Below are 18,247 nucleotides of genomic sequence, written 5' to 3' on the forward strand. Positions count from 1 at the left end.
ATGTTCCCGGTAGGCTGTAAGAGCACTGTGCAGAGCGAGTTGTTTCTTAGCTTCCCAAAGAGCTGGAAGCAAGATGCTGTGGGGCCCAACTCGCCCTTTGGAATGAAGCCTGAACGTTGTGCCTTTCGGCTCTACGGCAAAGTAGCACACCCAGAGCAGAAGTCCTACTTCAGCCAGATCAGGCCTGCAAAGAAACTGCGTTTCACAGTCCTTTGGAAGACATGCTCCCCGGAGGCTGTAAGAGCAGTGTGCAGAGCGAGTTGTTTCTTAGCTTCCCAAAGAGCTGGAAGCAAGATGCTGTGGGGCCCAACTCGCCCTTTGGAAAGAAGCCTGCACGTTGTGCCTTTCAGCTCTAGGGCAAAGTAGCACACCCAGAGCAGAAGTCCTACTTCAGCCAGATCAGGCCTGCAAAGAAACTGCGTTTCACAGGCCTTTGGAAGAGGTGTTCCCGCTAGGCTGTAAGAGCACTGTGCAGAGCGAGTTGTTTCTTAGCTTCCCAAAGAGCTGGAAGCAAGATGCTGTGGGGCCCAAATCGCCATTTGGAAAGAAGCCTGCACGTTGTGCCTTTCAGCTCTAGGGCAAAGTAGCGAACCCAGAGCAGAAGTCCTACTTCAGCCAGATCAGGCCTGCAAAGAAACTGCGTTTCACAGGCCTTTGGAAGAGATGCTCCAGGTAGGCTGTAAGAGCACTGTGCAGAGCGAGTTGTTTCTTAGCTTCCCAAAGAGCTGGAAGCAAGATTCTGTGGGGCCCAACTCGCCCTTTGGAAAGAAGCCTGCACGTTGTGCCTTTCAGCTCTAGGGCAAAGTAGCACACCCAGAGCAGAAGTCCTACTTCAGGAGATCAGGCCTGCAAAGAAACTGCGTTTCACAGGCCTTTGGAAGAGATGTTCCCGGTAGGCTGTAAGAGCACTGTGCAGAGCGAGTTGTTTCTTAGCTTCCCAAAGAGCTGGAAGCTAGATGCTGTGGGGCCCAGCTCGCCCTTTGGAAAGAAGCCTGCACGTTGTGCCTTTCAGCTCTAGGGCAAAGAAGCACACCCAGAGCAGAAGTCCTACTTCAGCCAGATCAGGCCTGCAAAGAAACTGCGTTTCACAGCCCTTTGGAAGAGATGTTCCCACTAGGCTGTAAGAGCACTGTGCAGAGCGAGTCGTTTCTTAGCTTCCCAAAGAGCTGGAAGCAAGATGCTGTGGGGCCCAACTCGCCCTTTGGAAAGAAGACTGCACGGTGTGCCTTTCAGCTCTAGGGCAAAGTAGCACACCCAGAGCAGAAGTCCTACTTCAGCCAGATCAGGCCTGCAAAGAAACTGCGTTTCACAGGCCTTTGGAAGAGATGTTCCCGGTAGGCTGTAAGAGCACTGTGCAGAGCGAGTTGTTTCTTAGCTTCCCAAAGAGCTGGAAGCAAGAAGCTGTGGGGCCCAACTCGCCCTTTGGAAAGAAGCCTGCACGTTGTGCCTTTCAGCTCTAGGGCAAAGTGTCACACCCAGAGCAGAAGTCCTACTCCAGCCAGATCAGGCCTGCAAAGAAACTGCGTTTCACAGGCCTTTGGAAGAGATGTTCCCACTAGGCTGTAAGAGCACTGTGCAGAGCGAGTTGTTTCTTAGCTTCCCAAAGAGCTGGAAGCAAGATGCTGTGGGGCCCAACTCGCCCTTTGGAAAGAAGCCTGCACGTTGTGCCTTTCAGCTCTAGGGCAAAGTATCACACCCAGAGCAGAAGTCCTACTCCAGCCAGATCAGGCCTGCAAAGAAACTGCGTTTCACAGGACTTTGGAAGAGATGTTCCCACTAGGCTGTAAGAGCACTGTGCAGAGCGAGTTGTTTCTTAGCTTCCCCAAGAGCTGGAAGCAAGATGCTGTGGGACCCAACTCGCCCCTTTTAAAGAAGCCTGCACGTTGTGCCTTTCAGCTCTAGGGCCAATTAGCACACCCAGAGCAGAAGTCCTACTTCAGCCAGATCAGGCCTGCAAAGAAACTGCGTTTCACAGGCCTTTGGAAGAGATGTTCCCGGTAGGCTGTAAGAGCACTGTGCAGAGCGAGTTGTTTCTTAGCTTCCCAAAGAGCTGGAAGCAAGATGCTGTGGGGCCCAACTCGCCCTTTGGAAAGAAGCCTGCACGTTGTGCCTTTCAGCTCTAGGGCAAAGTATCACACCCAGAGCAGAAGTCCTACTCCAGCCAGATCAGGCCTGCAAAGAAACTGCGTTTCACAGGCCTTTGGAAGAGATGTTCCCATTAGGCTGTAAGAGCACTGTGCAGAGCGAGTTGTTTCTTAGCTTCCCAAAGAGCTGGAAGCAAGATGCTGTGGGACCCAACTCACCCCTTTTAAAGAAGCCTGCACGTTGTGCATTTCAGCTCTAGGGCAAAGTAGCACACCCAGAGCAGAAGTCCTACTTCAGCCAGATCAGGCCTGCAAAGAAACTGCGTTTCACAGGCCTTTGGAAGAGATGTTCCCGGTAGGCTGTAAGAGCACTGTGCAGAGCGAGTTGTTTCTTAGCTTCCCAAAGAGCTGGAAGCAAGATGCTGTGGGGCCCAACTCGCCCTTTGGAATGAAGCCTGAACGTTGTGCCTTTCGGCTCTACGGCAAAGTAGCACACCCAGAGCAGAAGTCCTACTTCAGCCAGATCAGGCCTGCAAAGAAACTGCGTTTCACAGTCCTTTGGAAGACATGCTCCCCGGAGGCTGTAAGAGCAGTGTGCAGAGCGAGTTGTGTCTTAGCTTCCCAAAGAGGTGGAAGCAAGATGCTGTGGGGCCCAACTCGCCCTTTGGAAAGAAGCCTGCACGTTGTGCCTTTCAGCTCTAGGGCAAAGTAGCACACCCAGAGCAGAAGTCCTACTTCAGCCAGATCAGGCCTGCAAAGAAACTGCGTTTCACAGGCCTTTGGAAGAGATGTTCCCACTAGGCTGTAAGAGCACTGTGCAGAGCGAGTTGTTTCTTAGCTTCCCAAAGTGCTGGAAGCAAGATGCTGTGGGGCCCAACTCGCCCTTTGGAAAGAAGCCTGCACGTTGTGCCTTTCAGCTCTAGGGCAAAGAAGCACACCCAGAGCAGAAGTCCTACTTCAGCCAGATCAGGACTGCAAAGAAACTGCGTTTCACAGGCCTTTGGAAGAGATGTTCCCGGTAGGCTGTAAGAGCACTGTGCAGAGCGAACTGTTTCTTAGCTTCCCAAAGAGCTGGAAGCAAGATGCTGTGGGGCCCAACTCGCCCTTTGGAAAGAAGCCTGCACGTTGTGCCTTTCAGCTCTAGGGCAAAGTAGCACACCCAGAGCAGAAGTCCTACTTCAGCCAGATCAGGCCTGCAAAGAAACTGCGTTTCACAGGCCTTTGGAAGAGATGTTCCCGGTAGGCTGTAAGAGCACTGTGCAGAGCGAGTTGTTTCTTAGCTTCCCAAAGAGCTGGAAGCAAGAAGCTGTGGGGCCCAACTCGCCCTTTGGAAAGAAGCCTGCACGTTGTGCCTTTCAGCTCTAGGGCAAAGTGTCACACCCAGAGCAGAAGTCCTACTCCAGCCAGATCAGGCCTGCAAAGAAACTGCGTTTCACAGGCCTTTGGAAGAGATGTTCCCACTAGGCTGTAAGAGCACTGTGCAGAGCGAGTTGTTTCTTAGCTTCCCAAAGAGCTGGAAGCAAGATGCTGTGGGGCCCAACTCGCCCTTTGGAAAGAAGCCTGCACGTTGTGCCTTTCAGCTCTAGGGCAAAGTATCACACCCAGAGCAGAAGTCCTACTCCAGCCAGATCAGGCCTGCAAAGAAACTGCGTTTCACAGGCCTTTGGAAGAGATGTTCCCGGTAGGCTGTAAGAGCACTGTGCAGAGCGAGTTGTTTCTTAGCTTCCCAAAGAGCTGGAAGCAAGATGCTGTGGGGCCCAACTCGCCCTTTGGAAAGAAGCCTGCACGTTGTGCCTTTCGGCTCTAGGGGAAAGTAGCACACCCAGAGCAGAAGTCCTACTTCAGCCAGATCAGGCCTGCAAAGAAACTGCGTTTTACAGGCCTTTGGAAGAGATACTCCAGGTAGGCTGTAAGAGCACTGTGCAGAGCGAGTTGTTTCTTAGCTTCCCAAAGAGCTGGAAGCAAGATGCTGTGGGGCCCAACTCGCCCTTTGGAAAGAAGCCTGCACGTTGTGCCTTTCAGCTCTAGGGCAAAGTAGCACACCCAGAGCAGAAGTCCTACTTCAGCCAGATCAGGCCTGCAAAGAAACTGCGTTTCACAGGCCTTTGGAAGAGATGTTCCCGGTAGGCTGTAAGAGCACTGTGCAGAGCAAGTTGTTTCTTAGCTTCCCAAAGAGCTGGAAGCAAGATGCTGTGGGGCCCAACTCGCCCTTTGGAAAGAAGCCTGCACGTTGTGCCTTTCAGCTCTAGGGCAAAGTATCACACCCAGAGCAGAAGTCCTACTCCAGCCAGATCAGGCCTGCAAAGAAACTGCGTTTCACAGGCCTTTGGAAGAGATGTTCCCATTAGGCTGTAAGAGCACTGTGCAGAGCGAGTTGTTTCTTACCTTCCCAAAGAGCTGGAAGCAAGATGCTGTGGGACCCAACTCACCCCTTTTAAAGAAGCCTGCACGTTGTGCATTTCAGCTCTAGGGCAAAGTAGCACACCCAGAGCAGAAGTCCTACTTCAGCCAGATCAGGCCTGCAAAGAAACTGCGTTTCACAGGCCTTTGGAAGAGATGTTCCCGGTAGGCTGTAAGAGCACTGTGCAGAGCGAGTTGTTTCTTAGCTTCCCAAAGAGCTGGAAGCAAGATGCTGTGGGGCCCAACTCGCCCTTTGGAATGAAGCCTGAACGTTGTGCCTTTCGGCTCTACGGCAAAGTAGCAAACCCAGAGCAGAAGTCCTACTTCAGCCAGATCAGGCCTGCAAAGAAACTGCGTTTCACAGTCCTTTGGAAGACATGCTCCCCGGAGGCTGTAAGAGCAGTGTGCAGAGCGAGTTGTTTCTTAGCTTCCCAAAGAGCTGGAAGCAAGATGCTGTGGGGCCCAACTCGCCCTTTGGAAAGAAGCCTGCACGTTGTGCCTTTCAGCTCTAGGGCAAAGTAGCACACCCAGAGCAGAAGTCCTACTTCAGCCAGATCAGGCCTGCAAAGAAACTGCGTTTCACAGGCCTTTGGAAGAGATGTTCCCACTAGGCTGTAAGAGCACTGTGCAGAGCGAGTTGTTTCTTAGCTTCCCAAAGTGCTGGAAGCAAGATGCTGTGGGGCCCAACTCGCCCTTTGGAAAGAAGCCTGCACGTTGTGCCTTTCAGCTCTAGGGCAAAGAAGCACACCCAGAGCAGAAGTCCTACTTCAGCCAGATCAGGACTGCAAAGAAACTGCGTTTCACAGGCCTTTGGAAGAGATGTTCCCGGTAGGCTGTAAGAGCACTGTGCAGAGCGAACTGTTTCTTAGCTTCCCAAAGAGCTGGAAGCAAGATGCTGTGGGGCCCAACTCGCCCTTTGGAAAGAAGCCTGCACGTTGTGCCTTTCAGCTCTAGGGCAAAGTAGCACACCCAGAGCAGAAGTCCTACTTCAGCCAGATCAGGCCTGCAAAGAAACTGCGTTTCACAGGCCTTTGGAAGAGATGTTCCCGGTAGGCTGTAAGAGCACTGTGCAGAGCGAGTTGTTTCTTAGCTTCCCAAAGAGCTGGAAGCAAGAAGCTGTGGGGCCCAACTCGCCCTTTGGAAAGAAGCCTGCACGTTGTGCCTTTCAGCTCTAGGGCAAAGTGTCACACCCAGAGCAGAAGTCCTACTCCAGCCAGATCAGGCCTGCAAAGAAACTGCGTTTCACAGGCCTTTGGAAGAGATGTTCCCACTAGGCTGTAAGAGCACTGTGCAGAGCGAGTTGTTTCTTAGCTTCCCAAAGAGCTGGAAGCAAGATGCTGTGGGGCCCAACTCGCCCTTTGGAAAGAAGCCTGCACGTTGTGCCTTTCAGCTCTAGGGCAAAGTATCACACCCAGAGCAGAAGTCCTACTCCAGCCAGATCAGGCCTGCAAAGAAACTGCGTTTCACAGGACTTTGGAAGAGATGTTCCCACTAGGCTGTAAGAGCACTGTGCAGAGCGAGTTGTTTCTTAGCTTCCCCAAGAGCTGGAAGCAAGATGCTGTGGGACCCAACTCGCCCCTTTTAAAGAAGCCTGCACGTTGTGCCTTTCAGCTCTAGGGCCAATTAGCACACCCAGAGCAGAAGTCCTACTTCAGCCAGATCAGGCCTGCAAAGAAACTGCGTTTCACAGGCCTTTGGAAGAGATGTTCCCGGTAGGCTGTAAGAGCACTGTGCAGAGCGAGTTGTTTCTTAGCTTCCCAAAGAGCTGGAAGCAAGATGCTGTGGGGCCCAACTCGCCCTTTGGAATGAAGCCTGAACGTTGTGCCTTTCGGCTCTACGGCAAAGTAGCACACCCAGAGCAGAAGTCCTACTTCAGCCAGATCAGGCCTGCAAAGAAACTGCGTTTCACAGTCCTTTGGAAGACATGCTCCCCGGAGGCTGTAAGAGCAGTGTGCAGAGCGAGTTGTTTCTTAGCTTCCCAAAGAGCTGGAAGCAAGATGCTGTGGGGCCCAACTCGCCCTTTGGAAAGAAGCCTGCACGTTGTGCCTTTCAGCTCTAGGGCAAAGTAGCACACCCAGAGCAGAAGTCCTACTTCAGCCAGATCAGGCCTGCAAAGAAACTGCGTTTCACAGGCCTTTGGAAGAGGTGTTCCCGCTAGGCTGTAAGAGCACTGTGCAGAGCGAGTTGTTTCTTAGCTTCCCAAAGAGCTGGAAGCAAGATGCTGTGGGGCCCAAATCGCCATTTGGAAAGAAGCCTGCACGTTGTGCCTTTCAGCTCTAGGGCAAAGTAGCGAACCCAGAGCAGAAGTCCTACTTCAGCCAGATCAGGCCTGCAAAGAAACTGCGTTTCACAGGCCTTTGGAAGAGATGCTCCAGGTAGGCTGTAAGAGCACTGTGCAGAGCGAGTTGTTTCTTAGCTTCCCAAAGAGCTGGAAGCAAGATTCTGTGGGGCCCAACTCGCCCTTTGGAAAGAAGCCTGCACGTTGTGCCTTTCAGCTCTAGGGCAAAGTAGCACACCCAGAGCAGAAGTCCTACTTCAGGAGATCAGGCCTGCAAAGAAACTGCGTTTCACAGGCCTTTGGAAGAGATGTTCCCGGTAGGCTGTAAGAGCACTGTGCAGAGCGAGTTGTTTCTTAGCTTCCCAAAGAGCTGGAAGCTAGATGCTGTGGGGCCCAGCTCGCCCTTTGGAAAGAAGCCTGCACGTTGTGCCTTTCAGCTCTAGGGCAAAGAAGCACACCCAGAGCAGAAGTCCTACTTCAGCCAGATCAGGCCTGCAAAGAAACTGCGTTTCACAGCCCTTTGGAAGAGATGTTCCCACTAGGCTGTAAGAGCACTGTGCAGAGCGAGTCGTTTCTTAGCTTCCCAAAGAGCTGGAAGCAAGATGCTGTGGGGCCCAACTCGCCCTTTGGAATGAAGCCTGAACGTTGTGCCTTTCGGCTCTACGGCAAAGTAGCACACCCAGAGCAGAAGTCCTACTTCAGCCAGATCAGGCCTGCAAAGAAACTGCGTTTCACAGTCCTTTGGAAGACATGCTCCCCGGAGGCTGTAAGAGCAGTGTGCAGAGCGAGTTGTTTCTTAGCTTCCCAAAGAGCTGGAAGCAAGATGCTGTGGGGCCCAACTCGCCCTTTGGAAAGAAGCCTGCACGTTGTGCCTTTCAGCTCTAGGGCAAAGTAGCACACCCAGAGCAGAAGTCCTACTTCAGCCAGATCAGGCCTGCAAAGAAACTGCGTTTCACAGGCCTTTGGAAGAGGTGTTCCCGCTAGGCTGTAAGAGCACTGTGCAGAGCGAGTTGTTTCTTAGCTTCCCAAAGAGCTGGAAGCAAGATGCTGTGGGGCCCAAATCGCCATTTGGAAAGAAGCCTGCACGTTGTGCCTTTCAGCTCTAGGGCAAAGTAGCGAACCCAGAGCAGAAGTCCTACTTCAGCCAGATCAGGCCTGCAAAGAAACTGCGTTTCACAGGCCTTTGGAAGAGATGCTCCAGGTAGGCTGTAAGAGCACTGTGCAGAGCGAGTTGTTTCTTAGCTTCCCAAAGAGCTGGAAGCAAGATTCTGTGGGGCCCAACTCGCCCTTTGGAAAGAAGCCTGCACGTTGTGCCTTTCAGCTCTAGGGCAAAGTAGCACACCCAGAGCAGAAGTCCTACTTCAGGAGATCAGGCCTGCAAAGAAACTGCGTTTCACAGGCCTTTGGAAGAGATGTTCCCGGTAGGCTGTAAGAGCACTGTGCAGAGCGAGTTGTTTCTTAGCTTCCCAAAGAGCTGGAAGCTAGATGCTGTGGGGCCCAGCTCGCCCTTTGGAAAGAAGCCTGCACGTTGTGCCTTTCAGCTCTAGGGCAAAGAAGCACACCCAGAGCAGAAGTCCTACTTCAGCCAGATCAGGCCTGCAAAGAAACTGCGTTTCACAGCCCTTTGGAAGAGATGTTCCCACTAGGCTGTAAGAGCACTGTGCAGAGCGAGTCGTTTCTTAGCTTCCCAAAGAGCTGGAAGCAAGATGCTGTGGGGCCCAACTCGCCCTTTGGAAAGAAGACTGCACGGTGTGCCTTTCAGCTCTAGGGCAAAGTAGCACACCCAGAGCAGAAGTCCTACTTCAGCCAGATCAGGCCTGCAAAGAAACTGCGTTTCACAGGCCTTTGGAAGAAATGTTCCCGGTAGGCTGTAAGAGCACTGTGCAGAGCGAGTTGTTTCTTAGCTTCCCAAAGAGCTGGAAGCAAGAAGCTGTGGGGCCCAACTCGCCCTTTGGAAAGAAGCCTGCACGTTGTGCCTTTCAGCTCTAGGGCAAAGTGTCACACCCAGAGCAGAAGTCCTACTCCAGCCAGATCAGGCCTGCAAAGAAACTGCGTTTCACAGGCCTTTGGAAGAGATGTTCCCACTAGGCTGTAAGAGCACTGTGCAGAGCGAGTTGTTTCTTAGCTTCCCAAAGAGCTGGAAGCAAGATGCTGTGGGGCCCAACTCGCCCTTTGGAAAGAAGCCTGCACGTTGTGCCTTTCAGCTCTAGGGCAAAGTATCACACCCAGAGCAGAAGTCCTACTCCAGCCAGATCAGGCCTGCAAAGAAACTGCGTTTCACAGGACTTTGGAAGAGATGTTCCCACTAGGCTGTAAGAGCACTGTGCAGAGCGAGTTGTTTCTTAGCTTCCCCAAGAGCTGGAAGCAAGATGCTGTGGGACCCAACTCGCCCCTTTTAAAGAAGCCTGCACGTTGTGCCTTTCAGCTCTAGGGCCAATTAGCACACCCAGAGCAGAAGTCCTACTTCAGCCAGATCAGGCCTGCAAAGAAACTGCGTTTCACAGGCCTTTGGAAGAGATGTTCCCGGTAGGCTGTAAGAGCACTGTGCAGAGCGAGTTGTTTCTTAGCTTCCCAAAGAGCTGGAAGCAAGATGCTGTGGGGCCCAACTCGCCCTTTGGAAAGAAGCCTGCACGTTGTGCCTTTCGGCTCTAGGGGAAAGTAGCACACCCAGAGCAGAAGTCCTACTTCAGCCAGATCAGGACTGCAAAGAAACTGCGTTTCACAGGCCTTTGGAAGAGATGTTCCCGGTAGGCTGTAAGAGCACTGTGCAGAGCGAACTGTTTCTTAGCTTCCCAAAGAGCTGGAAGCAAGATGCTGTGGGGCCCAACTCGCCCTTTGGAAAGAAGCCTGCACGTTGTGCCTTTCAGCTCTAGGGCAAAGTAGCACACCCAGAGCAGAAGTCCTACTTCAGCCAGATCAGGCCTGCAAAGAAACTGCGTTTCACAGGCCTTTGGAAGAGATGCTCCAGGTAGGCTGTAAGAGCACTGTGCAGAGCGAGTTGTTTCTTAGCTTCCCAAAGAGCTGGAAGCAAGATGCTGTGGGGCCCAACTCGCCCTTTGGAAAGAAGCCTGCACGTTGTGCCTTTCAGCTCTAGGGCAAAGTAGCACACCCAGAGCAGAAGTCCTACTTCAGCCAGATCAGGCCTGCAAAGAAACTGCGTTTCACAGGCCTTTGGAAGAGATGTTCCCGGTAGGCTGTAAGAGCACTGTGCAGAGCGAGTTGTTTCTTAGCTTCCCAAAGAGCTGGAAGCAAGATGCTGTGGGGCCCAGCTCGCCCTTTGGAAAGAACCCTGCACGTTGTGCCTTTCAGCTCTAGGGCAAAGAAGCACACCCAGAGCAGAAGTCCTACTTCAGCCAGATCAGGCCTGCAAAGAAACTGCGTTTCACAGGCCTTTGGAAGAGATGTTCCCACTAGGCTGTAAGAGCACTGTGCAGAGCGAGTTGTTTCTTAGCTTCCCAAAGAGCTGGAAGCAAGATGCTGTGGGGCCCAACTCGCCCTTTGGAAAGAAGCCTGCACGTTGTGCCTTTCAGCTCTAGGGCAAAGTAGCGAACCCAGAGCAGAAGTCCTACTTCAGCCAGATCAGGCCTGCAAAGAAACTGCGTTTCACAGGCCTTTGGAAGAGATGCTCCAGGTAGGCTGTAAGAGCACTGTGCAGAGCGAGTTGTTTCTTAGCTTCCCAAAGAGCTGGAAGCAAGATTCTGTGGGGCCCAACTCGCCCTTTGGAAAGAAGCCTGCACGTTGTGCCTTTCAGCTCTAGGGCAAAGTAGCACACCCAGAGCAGAAGTCCTACTTCAGGAGATCAGGCCTGCAAAGAAACTGCGTTTCACAGGCCTTTGGAAGAGATGTTCCCGGTAGGCTGTAAGAGCACTGTGCAGAGCGAGTTGTTTCTTAGCTTCCCAAAGAGCTGGAAGCTAGATGCTGTGGGGCCCAGCTCGCCCTTTGGAAAGAAGCCTGCACGTTGTGCCTTTCAGCTCTAGGGCAAAGAAGCACACCCAGAGCAGAAGTCCTACTTCAGCCAGATCAGGCCTGCAAAGAAACTGCGTTTCACAGCCCTTTGGAAGAGATGTTCCCACTAGGCTGTAAGAGCACTGTGCAGAGCGAGTCGTTTCTTAGCTTCCCAAAGAGCTGGAAGCAAGATGCTGTGGGGCCCAACTCGCCCTTTGGAAAGAAGACTGCACGGTGTGCCTTTCAGCTCTAGGGCAAAGTAGCACACCCAGAGCAGAAGTCCTACTTCAGCCAGATCAGGCCTGCAAAGAAACTGCGTTTCACAGGCCTTTGGAAGAAATGTTCCCGGTAGGCTGTAAGAGCACTGTGCAGAGCGAGTTGTTTCTTAGCTTCCCAAAGAGCTGGAAGCAAGAAGCTGTGGGGCCCAACTCGCCCTTTGGAAAGAAGCCTGCACGTTGTGCCTTTCAGCTCTAGGGCAAAGTGTCACACCCAGAGCAGAAGTCCTACTCCAGCCAGATCAGGCCTGCAAAGAAACTGCGTTTCACAGGCCTTTGGAAGAGATGTTCCCACTAGGCTGTAAGAGCACTGTGCAGAGCGAGTTGTTTCTTAGCTTCCCAAAGAGCTGGAAGCAAGATGCTGTGGGGCCCAACTCGCCCTTTGGAAAGAAGCCTGCACGTTGTGCCTTTCAGCTCTAGGGCAAAGTATCACACCCAGAGCAGAAGTCCTACTCCAGCCAGATCAGGCCTGCAAAGAAACTGCGTTTCACAGGACTTTGGAAGAGATGTTCCCACTAGGCTGTAAGAGCACTGTGCAGAGCGAGTTGTTTCTTAGCTTCCCCAAGAGCTGGAAGCAAGATGCTGTGGGACCCAACTCGCCCCTTTTAAAGAAGCCTGCACGTTGTGCCTTTCAGCTCTAGGGCCAATTAGCACACCCAGAGCAGAAGTCCTACTTCAGCCAGATCAGGCCTGCAAAGAAACTGCGTTTCACAGGCCTTTGGAAGAGATGTTCCCGGTAGGCTGTAAGAGCACTGTGCAGAGCGAGTTGTTTCTTAGCTTCCCAAAGAGCTGGAAGCAAGATGCTGTGGGGCCCAACTCGCCCTTTGGAAAGAAGCCTGCACGTTGTGCCTTTCGGCTCTAGGGGAAAGTAGCACACCCAGAGCAGAAGTCCTACTTCAGCCAGATCAGGACTGCAAAGAAACTGCGTTTCACAGGCCTTTGGAAGAGATGTTCCCGGTAGGCTGTAAGAGCACTGTGCAGAGCGAACTGTTTCTTAGCTTCCCAAAGAGCTGGAAGCAAGATGCTGTGGGGCCCAACTCGCCCTTTGGAAAGAAGCCTGCACGTTGTGCCTTTCAGCTCTAGGGCAAAGTAGCACACCCAGAGCAGAAGTCCTACTTCAGCCAGATCAGGCCTGCAAAGAAACTGCGTTTCACAGGCCTTTGGAAGAGATGCTCCAGGTAGGCTGTAAGAGCACTGTGCAGAGCGAGTTGTTTCTTAGCTTCCCAAAGAGCTGGAAGCAAGATGCTGTGGGGCCCAACTCGCCCTTTGGAAAGAAGCCTGCACGTTGTGCCTTTCAGCTCTAGGGCAAAGTAGCACACCCAGAGCAGAAGTCCTACTTCAGCCAGATCAGGCCTGCAAAGAAACTGCGTTTCACAGGCCTTTGGAAGAGATGTTCCCGGTAGGCTGTAAGAGCACTGTGCAGAGCGAGTTGTTTCTTAGCTTCCCAAAGAGCTGGAAGCAAGATGCTGTGGGGCCCAGCTCGCCCTTTGGAAAGAACCCTGCACGTTGTGCCTTTCAGCTCTAGGGCAAAGAAGCACACCCAGAGCAGAAGTCCTACTTCAGCCAGATCAGGCCTGCAAAGAAACTGCGTTTCACAGGCCTTTGGAAGAGATGTTCCCACTAGGCTGTAAGAGCACTGTGCAGAGCGAGTTGTTTCTTAGCTTCCCAAAGAGCTGGAAGCAAGATGCTGTGGGGCCCAACTCGCCCTTTGGAAAGAAGCCTGCACGTTGTGCCTTTCGGCTCTAGGGCAAAGTATCACACCCAGAGCAGAAGTCCTACTCCAGCCAGATCAGGCCTGCAAAGAAACTGCGTTTCACAGGACTTTGGAAGAGATGTTCCCACTAGGCTGTAAGAGCACTGTGCAGAGCGAGTTGTTTCTTAGCTTCCCCAAGAGCTGGAAGCAAGATGCTGTGGGACCCAACTCGCCCCTTTTAAAGAAGCCTGCACGTTGTGCCTTTCAGCTCTAGGGCCAATTAGCACACCCAGAGCAGAAGTCCTACTTCAGCCAGATCAGGCCTGCAAAGAAACTGCGTTTCACAGGCCTTTGGAAGAGATGTTCCCGGTAGGCTGTAAGAGCACTGTGCAGAGCGAGTTGTTTCTTAGCTTCCCAAAGAGCTGGAAGCAAGATGCTGTGGGGCCCAACTCGCCCTTTGGAAAGAAGCCTGCACGTTGTGCCTTTCGGCTCTAGGGGAAAGTAGCACACCCAGAGCAGAAGTCCTACTTCAGCCAGATCAGGCCTGCAAAGAAACTGCGTTTTACAGGCCTTTGGAAGAGATACTCCAGGTAGGCTGTAAGAGCACTGTGCAGAGCGAGTTGTTTCTTAGCTTCCCAAAGAGCTGGAAGCAAGATGCTGTGGGGCCCAACTCGCCCTTTGGAAAGAAGCCTGCACGTTGAGCCTTTCAGCTCTAGGGCAAAGTAGCACACCCAGAGCAGAAGTCCTACTTCAGCCAGATCAGGCCTGCAAAGAAACTGCGTTTCACAGGCCTTTGGAAGAGATGTTCCCGGTAGGCTGTAAGAGCACTGTGCAGAGCAAGTTGTTTCTTAGCTTCCCAAAGAGCTGGAAGCAAGATGCTGTGGGGCCCAACTCGCCCTTTGGAAAGAAGCCTGCACGTTGTGCCTTTCAGCTCTAGGGCAAAGTATCACACCCAGAGCAGAAGTCCTACTCCAGCCAGATCAGGCCTGCAAAGAAACTGCGTTTCACAGGCCTTTGGAAGAGATGTTCCCATTAGGCTGTAAGAGCACTGTGCAGAGCGAGTTGTTTCTTACCTTCCCAAAGAGCTGGAAGCAAGATGCTGTGGGACCCAACTCACCCCTTTTAAAGAAGCCTGCACGTTGTGCATTTCAGCTCTAGGGCAAAGTAGCACACCCAGAGCAGAAGTCCTACTTCAGCCAGATCAGGCCTGCAAAGAAACTGCGTTTCACAGGCCTTTGGAAGAGATGTTCCCGGTAGGCTGTAAGAGCACTGTGCAGAGCGAGTTGTTTCTTAGCTTCCCAAAGAGCTGGAAGCAAGATGCTGTGGGGCCCAACTCGCCCTTTGGAATGAAGCCTGAACGTTGTGCCTTTCGGCTCTACGGCAAAGTAGCACACCCAGAGCAGAAGTCCTACTTCAGCCAGATCAGGCCTGCAAAGAAACTGCGTTTCACAGTCCTTTGGAAGACATGCTCCCCGGAGGCTGTAAGAGCAGTGTGCAGAGCGAGTTGTTTCTTAGCTTCCCAAAGAGCTGGAAGCAAGATGCTGTGGGGCCCAACTCGCCCTTTGGAAAGAAGCCTGCACGTTGTGCCTTTCAGCTCTAGGGCAAAGTAGCACACCCAGAGCAGAAGTCCTACTTCAGCCAGATCAGGCCTGCAAAGAAACTGCGTTTCACAGGCCTTTGGAAGAGATGTTCCCACTAGGCTGTAAGAGCACTGTGCAGAGCGAGTTGTTTCTTAGCTTCCCAAAGTGCTGGAAGCAAGATGCTGTGGGGCCCAACTCGCCCTTTGGAAAGAAGCCTGCACGTTGTGCCTTTCAGCTCTAGGGCAAAGAAGCACACCCAGAGCAGAAGTCCTACTTCAGCCAGATCAGGACTGCAAAGAAACTGCGTTTCACAGGCCTTTGGAAGAGATGTTCCCGGTAGGCTGTAAGAGCACTGTGCAGAGCGAACTGTTTCTTAGCTTCCCAAAGAGCTGGAAGCAAGATGCTGTGGGGCCCAACTCGCCCTTTGGAAAGAAGCCTGCACGTTGTGCCTTTCAGCTCTAGGGCAAAGTAGCACACCCAGAGCAGAAGTCCTACTTCAGCCAGATCAGGCCTGCAAAGAAACTGCGTTTCACAGGCCTTTGGAAGAGATGCTCCAGGTAGGCTGTAAGAGCACTGTGCAGAGCGAGTTGTTTCTTAGCTTCCCAAAGAGCTGGAAGCAAGATGCTGTGGGGCCCAACTCGCCCTTTGGAAAGAAGCCTGCACGTTGTGCCTTTCAGCTCTAGGGCAAAGTAGCACACCCAGAGCAGAAGTCCTACTTCAGCCAGATCAGGCCTGCAAAGAAACTGCGTTTCACAGGCCTTTGGAAGAGATGTTCCCACTAGGCTGTAAGAGCACTGTGCAGAGCGAGTCGTTTCTTAGCTTCCCAAAGAGCTGGAAGCAAGATGCTGTGGGGCCCAACTCGCCCTTTGGAAAGAAGACTGCACGGTGTGCCTTTCAGCTCTAGGGCAAAGTAGCACACCCAGAGCAGAAGTCCTACTTCAGCCAGATCAGGCCTGCAAAGAAACTGCGTTTCACAGGCCTTTGGAAGAGATGTTCCCGGTAGGCTGTAAGAGCACTGTGCAGAGCGAGTTGTTTCTTAGCTTCCCAAAGAGCTGGAAGCAAGAAGCTGTGGGGCCCAACTCGCCCTTTGGAAAGAAGCCTGCACGTTGTGCCTTTCAGCTCTAGGGCAAAGTGTCACACCCAGAGCAGAAGTCCTACTCCAGCCAGATCAGGCCTGCAAAGAAACTGCGTTTCACAGGCCTTTGGAAGAGATGTTCCCACTAGGCTGTAAGAGCACTGTGCAGAGCGAGTTGTTTCTTAGCTTCCCAAAGAGCTGGAAGCAAGATGCTGTGGGGCCCAACTCGCCCTTTGGAAAGAAGCCTGCACGTTGTGCCTTTCAGCTCTAGGGCAAAGTATCACACCCAGAGCAGAAGTCCTACTCCAGCCAGATCAGGCCTGCAAAGAAACTGCGTTTCACAGGACTTTGGAAGAGATGTTCCCACTAGGCTGTAAGAGCACTGTGCAGAGCGAGTTGTTTCTTAGCTTCCCCAAGAGCTGGAAGCAAGATGCTGTGGGACCCAACTCGCCCCTTTTAAAGAAGCCTGCACGTTGTGCCTTTCAGCTCTAGGGCCAATTAGCACACCCAGAGCAGAAGTCCTACTTCAGCCAGATCAGGCCTGCAAAGAAACTGCGTTTCACAGGCCTTTGGAAGAGATGTTCCCGGTAGGCTGTAAGAGCACTGTGCAGAGCGAGTTGTTTCTTAGCTTCCCAAAGAGCTGGAAGCAAGATGCTGTGGGGCCCAACTCGCCCTTTGGAAAGAAGCCTGCACGTTGTGCCTTTCGGCTCTAGGGGAAAGTAGCACACCCAGAGCAGAAGTCCTACTTCAGCCAGATCAGGCCTGCAAAGAAACTGCGTTTTACAGGCCTTTGGAAGAGATACTCCAGGTAGGCTGTAAGAGCACTGTGCAGAGCGAGTTGTTTCTTAGCTTCCCAAAGAGCTGGAAGCAAGATGCTGTGGGGCCCAACTCGCCCTTTGGAAAGAAGCCTGCACGTTGTGCCTTTCAGCTCTAGGGCAAAGTAGCACACCCAGAGCAGAAGTCCTACTTCAGCCAGATCAGGCCTGCAAAGAAACTGCGTTTCACAGGCCTTTGGAAGAGATGTTCCCGGTAGGCTGTAAGAGCACTGTGCAGAGCGAGTTGTTTCTTAGCTTCCCAAAGAGCTGGAAGCAAGATGCTGTGGGGCCCAACTCGCCCTTTGGAAAGAAGCCTGCACGTTGTGCCTTTCAGCTCTAGGGCAAAGTATCACACCCAGAGCAGAAGTCCTACTCCAGCCAGATCAGGCCTGCAAAGAAACTGCGTTTCACAGGCCTTTGGAAGAGATGTTCCCATTAGGCTGTAAGAGCACTGTGCAGAGCGAGTTGTTTCTTAGCTTCCCAAAGAGCTGGAAGCAAGATGCTGTGGGACCCAACTCACCCCTTTTAAAGAAGCCTGCACGTTGTGCATTTCAGCTCTAGGGCAAAGTAGCACACCCAGAGCAGAAGTCCTACTTCAGCCAGATCAGGCCTGCAAAGAAACTGCGTTTCACAGGCCTTTGGAAGAGATGTTCCCGGTAGGCTGTAAGAGCACTGTGCAGAGCGAGTTGTTTCTTAGCTTCCCAAAGAGCTGGAAGCAAGATGCTGTGGGGCCCAACTCGCCCTTTGGAATGAAGCCTGAACGTTGTGCCTTTCGGCTCTACGGCAAAGTAGCACACCCAGAGCAGAAGTCCTACTTCAGCCAGATCAGGCCTGCAAAGAAACTGCGTTTCACAGTCCTTTGGAAGACATGCTCCCCGGAGGCTGTAAGAGCAGTGTGCAGAGCGAGTTGTTTCTTAGCTTCCCAAAGAGCTGGAAGCAAGATGCTGTGGGGCCCAACTCGCCCTTTGGAAAGAAGCCTGCACGTTGTGCCTTTCAGCTCTAGGGCAAAGTAGCACACCCAGAGCAGAAGTCCTACTTCAGCCAGATCAGGCCTGCAAAGAAACTGCGTTTCACAGGCCTTTGGAAGAGATGTTCCCACTAGGCTGTAAGAGCACTGTGCAGAGCGAGTTGTTTCTTAGCTTCCCAAAGTGCTGGAAGCAAGATGCTGTGGGGCCCAACTCGCCCTTTGGAAAGAAGCCTGCACGTTGTGCCTTTCAGCTCTAGGGCAAAGAAGCACACCCAGAGCAGAAGTCCTACTTCAGCCAGATCAGGACTGCAAAGAAACTGCGTTTCACAGTCCTTTGGAAGAGATGTTCCCGGTAGGCTGTAAGAGCACTGTGCAGAGCGAACTGTTTCTTAGCTTCCCAAAGAGCTGGAAGCAAGATGCTGTGGGGCCCAACTCGCCCTTTGGAAAGAAGCCTGCACGTTGTGCCTTTCAGCTCTAGGGCAAAGTAGCACACCCAGAGCAGAAGTCCTACTTCAGCCAGATCAGGCCTGCAAAGAAACTGCGTTTCACAGGCCTTTGGAAGAGATGTTCCCGGTAGGCTGTAAGAGCACTGTGCAGAGCGAGTTGTTTCTTAGCTTCCCAAAGAGCTGGAAGCAAGAAGCTGTGGGGCCCAACTCGCCCTTTGGAAAGAAGCCTGCACGTTGTGCCTTTCAGCTCTAGGGCAAAGTGTCACACCCAGAGCAGAAGTCCTACTCCAGCCAGATCAGGCCTGCAAAGAAACTGCGTTTCACAGGCCTTTGGAAGAGATGTTCCCACTAGGCTGTAAGAGCACTGTGCAGAGCGAGTTGTTTCTTAGCTTCCCAAAGAGCTGGAAGCAAGATGCTGTGGGGCCCAACTCGCCCTTTGGAAAGAAGCCTGCACGTTGTGCCTTTCAGCTCTAGGGCAAAGTATCACACCCAGAGCAGAAGTCCTACTCCAGCCAGATCAGGCCTGCAAAGAAACTGCGTTTCACAGGACTTTGGAAGAGATGTTCCCACTAGGCTGTAAGAGCACTGTGCAGAGCGAGTTGTTTCTTAGCTTCCCCAAGAGCTGGAAGCAAGATGCTGTGGGACCCAACTCGCCCCTTTTAAAGAAGCCTGCACGTTGTGCCTTTCAG

The sequence above is a fragment of the Equus caballus genome, chromosome 8 (genome assembly GCF_041296265.1).
Source record: "Equus caballus isolate H_3958 breed thoroughbred chromosome 8, TB-T2T, whole genome shotgun sequence".
Taxonomy (NCBI): Eukaryota; Metazoa; Chordata; class Mammalia; order Perissodactyla; family Equidae; genus Equus; species Equus caballus.